Genomic DNA, 16,285 nt, shown 5'->3' with positions numbered 1-16,285 from the left:
GCGCATAAAACAAAGCAGAGCTCATGCCTTTCATGCAACTTTTTTCAACTCATCATTAGTGGCATCATGCAGCCTTAGAATGTATAAAAAATCTAAACATATAGCCCAATCTTTGTATCACAACTAAAGTTATAAATATCTCTAAATTAAGCATATAGGAGCACCTGTTTCTTTGTTAACCACTCAAATCGTTTGGAGAAAATATATTTTCTATTTTATTCAGCTATGTTCAATTGTATTCTTCATACTATAAAATAATACAAAATAAGGCCATGGAATTCTAAGCAAATCTTGTCTTCTAAATGAACTAGTGTAGCCCACAGCCATATGGCATAGCCAGATCAGGGCCTAACATAAGGATAACTCAGAGTATGCTGAAATAGACTACATTTTCTTCATTGTTTCTTTAGACCTGTCTAAAATAAATAATGGATGTATTGTGATGGTGTAGACTATATTAAATGGATTATTAGACTTTTTAAAATGTAGATGTTCCAAAGGTCTGCATCAGTGACTTGTATGCTATGCGTGGAAGCCAGGACATGCTAAATGTGTTTATGTTAATTTGAAACTTTTCTTTTTATAACTCACTAAATAGATAAGGTGAGCTATGTGGCCTTTTAAAGAGCAAATCAAATGGTGCTTCCGTCTGCCAGCATGAAAGTAGGCGGTAAAGTGTGAGCACATAATGTGTTTCTCAGTCTCTTGTTCTGTGTGTTTATGAGTGAGCTGCTTTGCTCAGTCAAATTTTTTTCTACCGGTAGCTGTGCAGAGAACAGAGAGACAGACAGACAGACTGATGGACGCACATGCTCTGTGGCTGAAGCAGCTGGGCCCAAGCCCTGTCATACCAAGGTGTCCACTTGCCAAAATATGTCCATCCCTGCTTCACAATCGGATTCGATTAGCTGTTAGTGTCTGTTGCTATATTAACAGTGTGATGAGCTAATGCTTAGAATTTTGGAGATCATTACAGCCAAAATAATGTTCCTCCCGCTATGTAAACAAAGCTGATTTCAGTGACAATTTCGCTGCTAAAAAACTAGTTTTGTTTAGCTAATAAGATGAATGCATTACTTCAATCTACCTTTGACGACCTTGTTAACATTTCAACAGCAAAAAAACAGACAAGACTAATAAGGGAAATACACAAACTAATAGTACTGGTAGATAGCAATAAAAACAGTTCTACAGAGATACAAAGTAAGTTAGAGGAAAAACAAGAATAACTGGAGGAACTTATTCAATGTATTCTATTACAAAAATAAAGCAAACTGGATGGAATATGGAGAAAAATGCTTTCTGATTATCCAACATAGGAGCGCTACTAAAAATAATTTGCAGAAACTTGTCACTAAAGAGTCATCTATGATTCTCAGAATAATATTTTAAAAAAGGAAGCTAAATATTTTAAGCAGATGTTTTCTTTTCAGTCTCATCCTCACCCTCTGAATGACGATTACTGTAAGGAATTATTCCCCCCCCCCCCCCCATTTTTTTTGAATATTAACAAATGCACAAAAAGATATGTGCGAAGTCCAAATTACAGAGGAATGCATTTTCGAGGCTATTAAATATTTTCAGTCTGGAAAACCCTCAGGGCTTGATGGCATACCAAACCTTTTTTTCATATACTCAAAGCTCCATTATTAGCATGTTTTAACTGCTCCTATAGAAATGAGTGTTTGTCATGTACTCAGCTGGAAGGTCTGAGTTCGCTATTATTAAGGCCTAGATGGAAAATATACGGAGCCAATCCATCTAAAAAACTGGAGACCTCCTGCACACAATGTTGTGATGCAAAAAAAAATACCTGAGAAATGCATAGCACTCAGAATTAAAAATGTTTCACCAGGTATTGTTCATCCTGATCAAACAGGTTTTTACATGGACAAGACATAGGAGATAATATACAACAACTACTAGAAATAATATAACAACGTGAAACATCTAAGAAGCCAGGCCTGGTATTTATAGCGTATTTTGAAAAGGCATGTGAAAAAGTCAGACTGGATTTTACATATAAATTCCTGTATTTTACCAATTTTGGTGTGTCTCTTATTTAATGGGTAAAAGTAATGTACTGTATAGCTACCCCAGATGTAAAATAGTAAATAGTGGATAATTCTCAGGGAGTTTTGAATTGTCAAGAGGAATTAAATAAGGATGTCCACTGTCACCATATCTATTTGTTATGGTTATAGCTATTAAAATCAGATCAAATAACAACATTAGAGGATTAGAAATCCAAGGCTTAAAAACAAAGGTGTCCATGTATGCCAATGACTTAAGTTTTATATTCGGTAGATCCATGCAATGTCTCATTGAATGTAACTTTTCTGGACTCTCTGGACTAAAACCTAATTATGATGTGTATCATATTATGTATTGGATCTTTAAAAAAATACAACTTTACATTACTTATTAAATGGGCTGATGGTGAAGTAGATATACTTGGTATTCATATCACAAAATGTATAAATGAGCTCTCCAAAATGAATTTCAATAGAAAACTAGTCAAAATAGACAATATCCTGCAACCATGGAGAGGTAAATACCTGTATATTTATGGAAAAATGACACTGATTAACTCCTTAGTTATATCTCAGTTTACTCACTTACTTATGGCACTGCCTACTCCTGATTATTAGTTTTTCAAATCATATGTGCAATTTTTTTCCCGCCTTATCTGGGATGCTAAACCAGACAAGATAAAGCGTGCCTATCTATATAATGAATATGAACTGGGTGGGTTGAGATTATTAAATATAAAAGCACTAAACCGCTCTCAAAAAGCTTCACTTATACAAAAGTTTTACTTGAACCCAAAATTGTTCTCAAGTAGATTACTAAGAAAAGCTCATCCATTGTTTAAAAATGGCCTTTTTGCCTTTGTGCAGATTGCCATGTCTCATTTTCGATTAATTGAAAATGGGACAGCCGAAGAACCCTTTTAGGTTCTAGATAGCACCTTTTTGTCGAACAGCGTACAGTACACTAAAATATGCTATTAGTCCTAATATGATCTCCCTCCCACCACATGGCATAGGCATAGCTCAGTACTACAGTAGTATACTTGTGGTTGAATTAACATAATGCAGGACACAAGACAGTTGAATAACGTTCAACTTGAAAATACCAAAAAGAGTTACAACAATGAATTAATTAAATTAACACCCAGTCAATATTTAAGATTGAAATATAAAAACATTGTCATTAACTTATTTATTTAATTGAATATACCCACATGGCAGTTATAGACTGCAATACATGGGTATTTATTTGAATTTTTCATTTAACCTTTGTTTAACTAGGCAAGTCAATTAAGAACAAATTCTTATTTACATTGACTGCCTCCCCCGGCCAAACCCGGACGACGCTGGGCCAATTGTGCGCCGCCCTATGCGACTCCCAATCACGGCCGGATGTGATACAGCCTGGATTCACTGTAGTGTATCTCTCAGTTCTGGCGTGGAAGGCTACTGTTTGTACCACGGATCCATAACTATGGACGTGGAAGGGTGAATGTGTGGTTTCGGTAGGAGAGAGCAGAACACAAAGTGCCATTAATATCATGATAACATACATAGAAATACAATTACATTATATGACACCACTTAGAATATAAACTGTAAAGGCATCACTATAACCATGTTACTAGAAAGGGCTTAAACTAAAGCACCACTAGGTGACAGTAGTAAAACAATGACTAGGCCATTACGAATGACTGAATGGATGGAATGTGACTAATTCCTATAAAGACACCGGAAAGGGTGGGACCTAATACAATTACCAAATTAACATGCTCCAGCACCATCTTAGGCTCGACCAACTAATAATTACTAACTCTCTTAACAGGTCAAATACACCAAAAAGGCACACTAACGTGCTATAATAACCAACATTTTAAGAAGATAATTTGTGGAAATGAGCAGGGTTTAGCACGTTTTTTTGACAGTATTAATTAATGATGATGACAAATTTTACTCAGCAGGGTCACTCCTATAGAATTCTATGGTCACTCCCACTAAGCACAACTTTGAATGGTTGATGTCTCAGGCTTATATGTGCTGTGTGTGCGATTACCTGGGGAAGAATACTTAACCTTGATGAACGCCCCCAACCTAAACAAATAGATAGTGCCTTTCTTCTGAAACCAAGTTATATCTCCCTCGGTACACAAACACGCACACAGCAAAAACGAGCAATACCGCACAGTGCTGGACCCATTCAGGTCTTTTACACACTCACCCACTCCCCCGCTGAAAGATCAACCTGTAACAGGTTGTAGTCAAGCCCTGGTCTCCAGCATGGGAACAGAAGAGGAATACATGGTGCAGTAGTCTCCGGTTAGACTTCTCCAAATCATCTTGTTTCTGACACACACACACACACACACACACACACACACACACACACACACACACACACACACAACACACACACACACACACACCTCCCTCCCATTCTTGGCTTACATGGCAACCCCCACGGGAACCTTTCCCCAAAATAATTTCCTCCACGGGAAGCACACCTGTTGGCATTCTCACAAACAATCACAACATTGTTTCAATAATACATTGAACTTTTCTCGCAGCTCTGGTATATAAAGCTTTTTTGAGGCCTTGCTCACAATTCATTCTGTGGCAGCACAATGACCAAACGATATACCGTATGTGAGGCTCTTGATCATATCTTTGATCATGACACTGGTGAGGAGGAGAGGTACCAGGAAACTGACAGTGAAGATGCATTAAAGGAGGAAGTGTCAGAAGTTGAAGACAACCGATGTGGAACAATCCAGTGATGACGAAGAGGGACTGCTGAGGTTGTTGTTACATTCCGGTCAAAGAACGGGAATTTGTCCTGGTCTTCATCCCCACCTGAGAAGAGAGGTCGGCTGAAATGTTATCAGGATGACCCCAGGGCCAACAAGACACGCCATATTGATGACATAAAATCCTGCTTCGAACTGTTCCCGACAGAGTCAATCAAAACTATAGTGAAAAAATGACAAACTTGGAATAGAGACACGTTAACAAAGACAACTGGAAGGAGGTAGAACGGACAGACGTCCAAGCATACGTGGGTCTCTTGATTTTGGCCAATGTGTACAGATCCAGAAACAAATCTACCACCAGTATATAGGATGCAGAGTCTGGTCGGGCAATTTTTCATGCCACTATGTCACTCCAGATATTTCACATGTTGTCACGGGTGATTCGCTTCGACAACCGTGATACAAGACCAGGCCACCGTCAACAAGACAAGCTGGCAGCGATCAGAGAGTTTTGGCGCAAGTGGGAGGAGCGCCTGCCACTCATCTATAACCCAAGTCCAGACATCACATTGGATGAACGTCTGGTCGCTTTTAGGGGACGCTTCCCATTCAAACGGTACATGCCAAGCAAACCATCTAAATATGGAATGAACCACGCATCGATCATGTTTTCTACTTTATCCACCAATAATCAGTGAGAATTATAGCTAAAACATCTTGTAAATAATTTATTGCATTTTCCCCCCCATCTTTTGACTGCACGAGCCTCTGTCTGAGCTCTCCTCAGAACAATCAGAACATAGCAACCAGCATTGCAATTAATGCTATAAAATGTTTTCTTTCATTACATAGCCCGGGCAGAATTTAACAAGTTGTAGCAACTTACTTTAGTTTAGCTGATTTAATCGACCATTTAAAAAACAAGCTGACATGAAACTTGAAAAAGCCACACGCACGAGTAAAATCATCGAGGATAACGGACAATAAAGTCTGGGACTTATTTCCATTACGGATGATAACAGCTAATCGAAAGCCATCATAATGCAGGGGTGAACACATTTTGCCAGGTGGACACTATTTGTGAACGACCGGCTTGATTCGGTCTTATGTAGCAATATTTGAAATTGTGTTTTTTACATTGACTAAAAATAGAGACTACCTAGAAAATGGAATATCATACACTACAGTTGAGGAACAATGGGAAAGCAAACTTTTAACCCCACTTTTGAGAAAATGGCCCTTGAATAGTTTGGTACACCTACCTCTTCTTTGTCTAAACCCATTCAGCATTGTTCACACCCTCCTGCTAAACAGAGTGAGTACGGTAGTGTACTAAACAACCAAAGATTTCAAGACTAAAGGCTGGTTTATTATTATTTTTTTAGGGGGTGGATCAGCTTTAATATTGCGGATAGATTGTTGCTTCCATCCCTGTAATTGTCTGCATCATTTCCAATCCCCCATATATTTTTGGGGTAAATATATATATATATCTATATCCATACATACATACATACATACATACATACATACATACATACGTCTATCGACATGTCTATTGTGGTTCGACATCAAACTTGTCGTTAGGAAAAAGGATAAACACAAAAACTACAGGCTGCATGCCTGGGGCTCCAAAATAGTATAACTGGTGTGTTTTAACACCAATAAACACAGTATATGTCAATCTAGCAAACCAGGAAACTAAAAGCAACTTTTTAAACAATGTTAGTGTTAGTTTCAAGCTTGTTCGCTAGCTAGCTAACGTTAAGTTAGCTGGCTAGCCAGTTCAAATAATGACCATATCATATAGCTGACAACGTCTTAACTTTAGCTAATTTGTATTCATTGTTTTAAAACTTGGACACTTTCTTGCTTGCCTAATGTTATATCCTAATTTGACTTTGGTGCAGGTCATGTTGTTCTTCACATCACCGTGTCTGATAAACACACACTATATCAAATACATTCAAAAGTTTACTTGTCACATGCACAGGACACAGGTGTATACGGTATAGTGAAATGGTTACTTGCATTGTGGAGTCTTTTGTTTAGACATGTAGCTAGCTAGCTAAACAATGAACTACAATCCCAACTCATAATGCTACTACCCAGCATGAATGTGCAGGTAGCTAACCAACTAGGTTCAATATTAACCAGCTAGCTAACATTAGGCTATAACTAGCAATGCAAATGACCCTGAGATACGAATAATATTACTACACCGATCATACACGTAATGTTCGTTAGCGAGTCAGCCAGCTAACATTAGCTAGGTAGTTAAAAGTATGCTTTAACTTGCAATGAAAATGACTTTCTAACACAATTAGACATTGATAATATTTGTAAATGTGGCTAGCTAGACTCTCTTACTCACATACATGGATGAACGCTTCTCCCTCTCTGTCACAGATGCCATGATTGCCCTTAGTATGAAGATGTAATCCGGAGACAGGTATTTTATACAACAGCCTTCTGTGTGTTTTCTTTTTGACTACCTCCACATATATGCTATCAAACACCAGAATTTTCTCCATCTCCTTAGTTATCATGCTCTGCTTCCTCCAGGCATTCCACTGATTTCAAAACTCGATCCTCCAGAAAGTGGAGAGCAACATTTTTGCAGTTCTTCATGATATCTTTCAAAAAAGCTGCATTAGAAAGGATTACCTACACATACTGAGCAGCTCATGTTAAATACAGAAGAGTGCTACATGGCAGACCAATCCAAACTCATCTCTCGGCATGTCCAGCCCATCCATTATCTCATCCAATCATGGCTAGTGGGAAGGTTCCTGGCTTTTTCCATGGCTAAACCAACTAGGCTCGTAATATTTTTTTAAATTCGTATTTACAGATGGCATACAAATTTGTTAGTAAGGTACATGAAAGTTCACATGTTACAGAAGGCATTTATGTTTGCGTTCAAATGCCTCTCCTGTGAAGTAGTAACACACGACATATGCCTAGTTTCCAGAAATGAGTCACATTTGGCATGATAGGCACGAGAGGCAATAATTAAAAAATATATATGTATTTCTTTAAAGAAAAATGTAAATATCCAACAAATGTTCAAAATACATCAGAGAGCATAATTTAGCCACATAGTTTCAAAAAATAACTGTGGATTAAGTTTTATTACGTTTACATTTAAGTAATTTAGCATGCAGTACACTCTTATCCTGAGTGACTTACTGAAGCCATATGGGTTAAGTCCCTTGCTCAAGGGCACATTGACAGATTTTTCACCTAGTCAGCTCTGGGATTTGGACCAGCGACTTTGACAGTGTTTGTCAGACCATGAGACATCCCAAAAATCGGTCTTCTCACGAAAACGTCTGTAGCATCCAAATGGTCTGGCCTACAAATACTATGAATTATTACTCCTCACAAGCATCACGGGATGCTTCTGGTATCGGTACCACCAATCTGCCAACTTCTATCTGTAGCGCTCAAACGGTTTGGCCTACAAACTATTACCCCTTTATTGAAAGATGAGACTCACAAACACAATGGTGTTCTCCGTTTTGCTCTATGTCCCCCACAAGCGTCACAGAACCCGTCTGAAGTCGGTACCGCTAATCTTCTGTCTGTAGCGTCTGAACAGCTTGGGCTACACAATAATATGACCCCTCTATGGAAAGGTGAGACTCTCACAAACACGTCGTACATGTCGGTGTTGGGCCACCACGAGCTGCCAGAACAGTTTCAATGTGCCTTGGCATAGATTCTAGAAGTGAACCTAAACCATGCCAGGAAAATGTACCCCACACCGTAACATATTTACTCAAGTGTTTCCTTTATTTTGGCAGTTACTGGTATGCCTACAGTCAGGAAGGCCGCATTTGGGAAACGTGTGACTATAAAAAAACAAAGGCCTATGCTTTCTTAATCCGGCCCTGCACATGCTCTCACACATGCTCTCACACATTCTCACACTTGTACAGGCACAAACACACACATTTAATAAATCAATGTAGTGAATCAAGAAGTGAATTGGCTTGAATTTGCTTTGGTGACATTTAAAGTGTTTGCATAGGCTGTTAGAAAAACCGTAATGTAACACATTTGTAAGACAAATAATGACCGGTGAATTTCAGATTTGTTGTAAACTCTAACGTGGTGATGAATACACTACAACACTGACATGACCTGACATTGTAATCACTATGGATGATCTTTTCCATACCTTAGATACAACCTAGAGCAGGTTTGGGGTCAATTCCAATTTAATTTGAAATTCCAATTCAATTCTTGATTTCACTCATGAAGTGGTGAATTTACTTTGAATTAAATTCGCATTTAAAAAAATCTTCACGTTATGGAATTGGAATTATACTGTTTGGACTTTCTTAATTGGAATTTAATTGGAATTGGAAAAACATTTAATCTTTGGAATTGAATTAGAATTCAATAGTTTTACATTCCCCAGTCAATTGAATTAAGGCCCATAACATAAAATATGTACTTTAGGATTTGTTTTTAATCATTTAAATCTTTATTCCTATAAATCCAGTATACAGTGGCAAGAAAAAGTATGTAAACCCTTTGGAAATACCTGAATTTCTGCATAAATTGGTCATAACATTTGCTCTTATCTGCATCTAGGTCACAACAATAGACAAACACAGTCTGCTTAATAAACAAACAATACACAAACAATTATACATTTTCATGTCTTAACTGAACACATTGTTTAAACATTCACAGTGTAGGGTGGAAAAAGTATGTGAACCCTTGGATTTAATGACTGGTTGACCCTCCTTTGGCAGCAATAACCTCAACCAAACATTCTCTGTAGTTGTGGATCAGACCTGCAAAACGGTCAGGAGGAATTTTGGACAATTCCTATTTACAAAACTGTTTCAGTTCAGCAATATTCTTGGGATGTCTGGTGTGAACTGCTCTATTGAAGTCATGCCACAGCATCGCTATCGGGTTGAGGTCAGGACTCTGACTGGGCCACTCCAGAAGGCATATTTTCTTTTGTTGAAGCCATTCTGTTGTTGATTTACTTCTGTGTTTTGGGTTGTTGTCCTGTTGCATCACCCAACTTCTGCTGAGCTTCAATTGGCGGACAGATAGCCTAACATTCTCCAACAAAATGTCTTGATAAACTTGGGAATTAATTTTTCCGTCGATGATAGCGAACTGTCCAGGCCCTGATGCAGCAAAGCAGCCACAAACCATGGTGCTCCATCCACCATACTTTACAATTGGGATGAGGTTTTGACGTTGGCGTGCTGTACCTTTTTTCTCCACACGGTGTTGTGTGTTCCTTCCAAACAACTCAACTGTAGTTTCATCTGTCCACAGAATATTTTGTGGACAGGTGCACTTTTGCAAACTTCAGACGTGCAGCAATGTTTTCTTTGGACAGCAGTGGCTTCTTCCGTGGTGTCCTCCCATGAACACCATTCTTGTTTAGTGTTTTACGTATCGTAGACTCGTCAACAGAGATTTCAGCATGTTCCAGAGATTTCTGTAAGTATTTAGCTGACACTCTAGGATTCTTCTTAACCTAATTTAGCATTCTGTGCTGTGCTATTGCAGTCATCTTTGCAGGATGGCCACTCCTAGGGAGAGTAGCAGCAGTGCTGAACTTTCGCCATTTATAGACAATTTGTCTTACCATGGACTGATGAACATCAAGGCTTTTAGAGATACTTTTGTAACCCTTTCCAGCTTAATGCAAGTCAACAATTCTTAATCTTAGGTCTTCTGAGATCTCTTTTGTTCGAGGCATGGTTCACATTAGGCAATGCTTCTTGTGAATAGCAAACTCAATATTTTTTAAATGTTTTTTTATAGGGCAAGGTAGCTCTAACAAACATCTCCAATCTCATCTTGATTGGACTCCAGGTTAGCTGACTCCTGACTCCAATTAGGTTTTGGAGAAGTCATAAGCCTAGGGGTTCACATACTTTTTCCAACCTACACTGTGAATGTTTAAATTATGTATTCAATATAGACAAGAAAAATACAATACTTTGTGTGTTATTAGTTTAAGCACACTATGTGTGTCTATTATTGTGACTTAGATGAAGATCAGATCAAATTTGATGACCAATTTATGCAGAAATCCAGGTAATGCCAACATAGCTAGGTTGTCTGGGTCCGTGATCCGTGTAGAGTCCGTGTAATTTTTGGCCAATAGTTTCTCGAGTTACTTACATTTATTTTTTTGCATATTACCAAAACAGCAAAAAACATAATATTTTGATTTTCACAAGTGGGTGGGGCTAAAGGTGGTATGCCTGTCATTGGCCAAATGTAGAGCCAACACTTCCTGTCACTTCCAAAATAGGAGTTCACATTTCTAACTTCATTCTGTTCATCTCGCATCTATTAAGTCATTTATTAATAGCTATTCATTTATCTATTAAAGCTGCAATATGTAACTTTTTGGGTGACCTTACCAAATTCACATAGAAATGTGAGTTATAGATATGTAATTCTCATTGAAAACAAGTCTAAGAATCGATAGATCTGTTTTGTGCTCTATTTCTATGTTTCCCGTTCTTAAGTCTAGTTTTTGCATCTTTTACTTTCGGTTTTGTACACTAGCTTCAAACAGCTGAAAATACAATATATCTGGTTTGCGCTTACTGTGACTATCATTTGTTTTTCAACAGGACAATGACCCAAAACACACCTCCAGGTTGTGTAAGGGCTATTTGACCAAGAAGGAGAGTGATGGAGTGCTGCATCAGATGACCTGGCCTCCACAATCACCCGACCTCAACCCAATTGAGATGGTTTGGATGAGTTGGACCACAGAGTGAAGGAAAGGCACCCAACAAGTGCTCAGCATATGTGGGAACTCCTTCAAGACTGTTGGAAAATCATTCCAGGTGACTACCTCATGAAGCTGGTTGAGAGAATGTCAAGAGTGTGCAAAGCTGTCATCAAGGCAAAGGGTGGCTACTTTGAATAATCTCAAATATAAAATATATTTTGATTTGTTTAACACTTTTTGTGGTTACTACATGATTCCATGTGTTATTTCATAGTTTTGATGTCTTCACTATTATTCTACAACGTAGAAAATAGTAAAAATAAAGAAAAACCCTTGAATGAGTAGGTGTGTCCAAACTTTTGACTGGTACCTTATATCACTGTATCATCTTCATAAATTTGAAATTCAGACCCAGTACAGTCAGAAGGCAGATCATTAATGTACGGGCTGAACAGGAGGGACCCCAGTATTGACCCTTGGGGCACTCCCAAATCATAACTGAGAGTGTGGACCAGCTCACACTGGATTCTGCCTTCAAGGTAGGATTTCATCCATCTCAAGGCATCAAATTCAAATAAAATGTATTTATATAGCTCTTCTTACATTAGCTGATATCTCAAAGTGCTGTACAGACACCCAGCCTAAAACCCCAAACAGCAAGCAATGCAGGTGTAGAAGCACGGTGGCTAGGAAAAACTCCCTAGAAAGGCCAAAACCTAGAGAGGAACCAGGCTATGAGGGGTGGCCAGTCCTCTTCTGGCTGTGCCGGGTGGAGATTATAACAGAACATGGCCAAGATGTTCAAATGTTCATAAATGACCAGCATGGTCAAATAATAATAATCACAGTTGTCGAGAGTGCAACAAGTCAGCACCTCAAGAGTAAATGAGAGAATCCCAGTGGAGAGAGGGGAACTGGCCAGGCAGAGACAGCAAGGGCGGTTCGTTGCTCCAGAGGCTTTCCGTTCACCTTCACACTCCTGGCCCAGATTACAGACCTTGAGTCTGCGTCACTCACATGGGTAGGCAGACCATTCCATAAAAATGGAGCTCTATAGGAGAAAGCCCTGCCCCCAGCTGTTTGCTTAGAAATTCTAGGGACAATTAGGAGGCCTGCGTCTTGTGACCGTAGCGTACGTGTAGGTATGTACGGCAGGACCAAATCGGAAAGATAGGTAGGAGCAAGCCCATGTAATGCTTTGTAGGTTAGCAGTAAAACCTTGAAATCAGCCCTTGCTTTAACAGGAAGCCAGTGTAGGGAGGCTAGCACTGGAGTAATATGATCCAATTTTTTGGTTCTAGTCAGGATTCTAGCAGCCGTATTTAGCACTAACTGAAGTTTATTTAGTGCTTTATCCGGGTAGCCGGAAAGTAGAGCATTGCAGTAGTCCAACCTAGAAGTAACAAAAGCATGAATTAATATTTCTGCATCATTTGTGGACAGAAAGTTTCTGATTTTTGCAATGTTACATAGATGGAAAAAAGCTGTCCTTGAAACAGTCTTGAAATGTTCTTCAAAAGAGAGATTAGGGTCCAGAGTAACGCCGAGATCCTTCACAGTTTTATTTGAGATGACTGTACAACCATCAAGATTAATTGTCAGATTTAACAGAAGATCTCTTTGTTTCTTGGGACCTAAAACAAGCATCTCTGTTTTGTCCGAGTGTTAAAGTAGAAAGTTTGCAGCCATCCACTTCCTTATGTCTGAAACACAGGCTTCTAGCGAGGGCAATTTTGGGGCTTCACCATGTTTCATTGAAATGTACAGCTGTGTGTCATCCGCATAGCAGTGAAATTTAACATTATGTTTTCGAATGACATCCCCAAGAGGTAAAATATATAGTGAAAACAATAGTGGTCCTAAAACGGAACCTTGAGGAACACCGAAATGTACAGTTGATTTGTCAGAGGACAAACCATTCACAGAGACAAACTGATATCTTTCCGACAGATAAGATCTAAACCAGGCCAGAAGTTGTCCGTGTAGACCAATTTGGGTTTCCAATCTCTCCAAAAGAATGTGGTGATCGATGGTATCAAAAGCAGCACTAAGATCTAGGAGCACAAGGACAGATGCAGAGCCTCGGTCTGACATCATTAAAAGGTCATTTACCACCTTCACAAGTGCAGTCTCAGTGCTATGATGGGTCTAAAACCAGACTGAAGCGTTTCGTATTCATTGTTTGTCTTCAGGAAGGCAGTGAGTTGCTGTGAAACAGCTTTTTCAAAAAAAATTGAGAGGAATGGAAGATTCGATATAGGCCGATAGTTTTTTATATTTTCTGGGTCAAGGTTTGGCTTTTTCAAGAGAGGCTTTATTAATGCCACTTTTAGTGAGTTTGGTTCACATCCGGGGGATAGAGAGCCGTTTATTATGTTCAACATCGGTGGAAATGTTGAATTTTGACAGTTTTGTGATGAGAACCTCATGGTTAACAGTATCAAAAGCTTTCCTTAGGTCTAGAAATACACCCCCAACAACGCCGCCTTTGTCCATCTTGAAGAAAGAAGAAAGCAGTTGGCCGTTTTCTGTGGAGTGTTTTGCTCTGAAGCCAAACTGCATGGAGTGTAATGTGAAGGGGCTGTTGTTGAGGTGGGCAATCAGTTGCTCTGCTACACAATTTTCAGCAACCCTCGACACCACAGGTAGTATACTAATGGGCCTGTAGTTACTCACGTCAGCAGGGTCACCTGATTTAAATATGGCCGTTATTATAGATTATACATGTGTTGGTAACCTTAGCAACGGGGCCAATGAGTGACTCTTTGTAGTTTTGAAGAAAGGTAGAGTCCAGCCCAAACACATCTTTGGTTTTAGAGTTCTTTAGTGAGCTAATCACCTTGTTCACCTCTGACTCAACCTTGTGATGAAGACAGGTTGAGTGTCATTTACTAGCGAGAGGTGTCATTTGGTGTCATTTTTAGAAGGAGGGTTACTGTAGCTTTGCTGGTGTTGCAATTCTGTCTGTTGTGGGTATGGGCTCAGGAAAGGAGGAGAGTGGAGGGGTCAGATAATTACATAATTCAACAGAGTGACAATGAAGAGGTAGATAGCAGGGTGAGATATTCAGATTAAGAGCCAAAGGTCTGAGGTGACAGAGACGGCCGACAAATGACTGGCCAGGCCACCACACACACACACACCTGCAGTACACTCCTCTCCCCATCCCCCTTCTCCTTTCTGCCATGTACTCAGTCACAAACCTAACATTTAGGGAAGATGTAAGTGTCACAGAGTAGCATTGCTGATCTAATATTACTGATCAGGTCCCCTTTGTGCACGTAATTAGCAGATGCAGCTTCTATTTCAGCACTGAGGAAGTTCCCATAATTGAGTTATCATTATAGGAAAAGGCCCATTTAATAAATACTTTTGTATCACTATGCTTTCTTTATGGTTACATTGCAGTTTGCCCACTCACCGACTAGCCATCAAATCCTTGCTTCCTCCATTACTCTCCTCTCTTTAACCGTTGAGTTAATAATCTATTTAGCGTATCTGTTTTTTTGCATGGGCTGTGTCTCAATCCACCACATCCGCCAATGGCGACCTTCCACAACTCCGGTGGAAGGTGGCTGAGCTACAGCGGTGTTTGTCAGACCATGAAACATTCCGACAATCAGTCTTCTCATGAAAGCGTATGTAGCGTCCAAACGGTTTGACCTATAAACTAATATGACAACTCTATGGAATGATGAGACTCTCACGAACACGTTGTTTTGCTCTAGCACCCCCACTCACTCACACACGCACAGTCTAAAAGTTGTATTAGCTGTCAAATCCTTGCTTCCTCTGTCCTTATTTCCTTCATGTCTGACCTTGTTCTCAAAGCACATTTGGGGAGAGGATTGAAGGTTCCTCCCCTTGAGCCTCCTCCTACGATGTGCTTTGAAAGAGAGACAAGGAATGGAGGAAACAAGGACTAAGAATGCAAGGATTTGACGGCTAGTAAGTGGGTGGATAGAATGCAATATAACCATAAAGAAAGCATAGTGATACAAAAGTCTGACTGCCTCTCTTTTAAATGCTCTGTGTGTGTGTCACTCCTACTTATCATCTGCCATTTCAAAGCTCTAAATACCAACAGGGTTCAAATAGACTCCAGGTTTAATTGGTGCTCCTTACTGCCATCAAGTGAGATTTAAAAGGCTACTCTATGCATACAACTGAACTTAATTAAATAAACTTTTTCTGAAATGTATAAGAACCCCCAAAATCATTGTTTATATCCAAGAAAGCACATGATTATCAATACTGACGAGTTTTAGGTCTGCATAGGTGAGAGCATTATAATATTTTGTTCACTGTGGCACAAGAAATAGGTCTGAGTCTGAATCAGGATGACAGGGTTTATGTCCCTTGATAGGATAGAGGGGAGAGACCTGTGCACTTGTCTCATGAAAAGCCGGTTGCACATCTTGTACAACATGATATACAGTCTACGTTCCATGATATTCCCTATAATAAAATGTAATACATGGACACAACAACTCAATATAAAGAGAAATAATCTCCACAATAATGTGTTAAATGTTTTTTTTTCTTCCTATAATGGTTACTCAGTCAGGGGACCACTCCTCAGTGCTGAACACTGCTGAAATAGCAGTTGCATCTGCCGAATACATGGTCAAGTGGGACCTGATCAGTAATCCTTGATCAGCAATGCTACTCTGAGACACTGTAAATACAGACCTAAATCTTCCTTAAATCTTAGGTGTTTGAGTGAGTATGTGGCAGGCAGGGGAAAGGGGGCAGGTGAGAAGTCTACT

The sequence above is a fragment of the Salmo salar genome, chromosome 25 (genome assembly GCF_965601325.2).
Source record: "Salmo salar chromosome 25, fSalSal1, whole genome shotgun sequence".
In the NCBI taxonomy this organism is placed as follows: Eukaryota; Metazoa; Chordata; class Actinopteri; order Salmoniformes; family Salmonidae; genus Salmo; species Salmo salar.
This window is presented reverse-complemented; position numbering follows the sequence as displayed.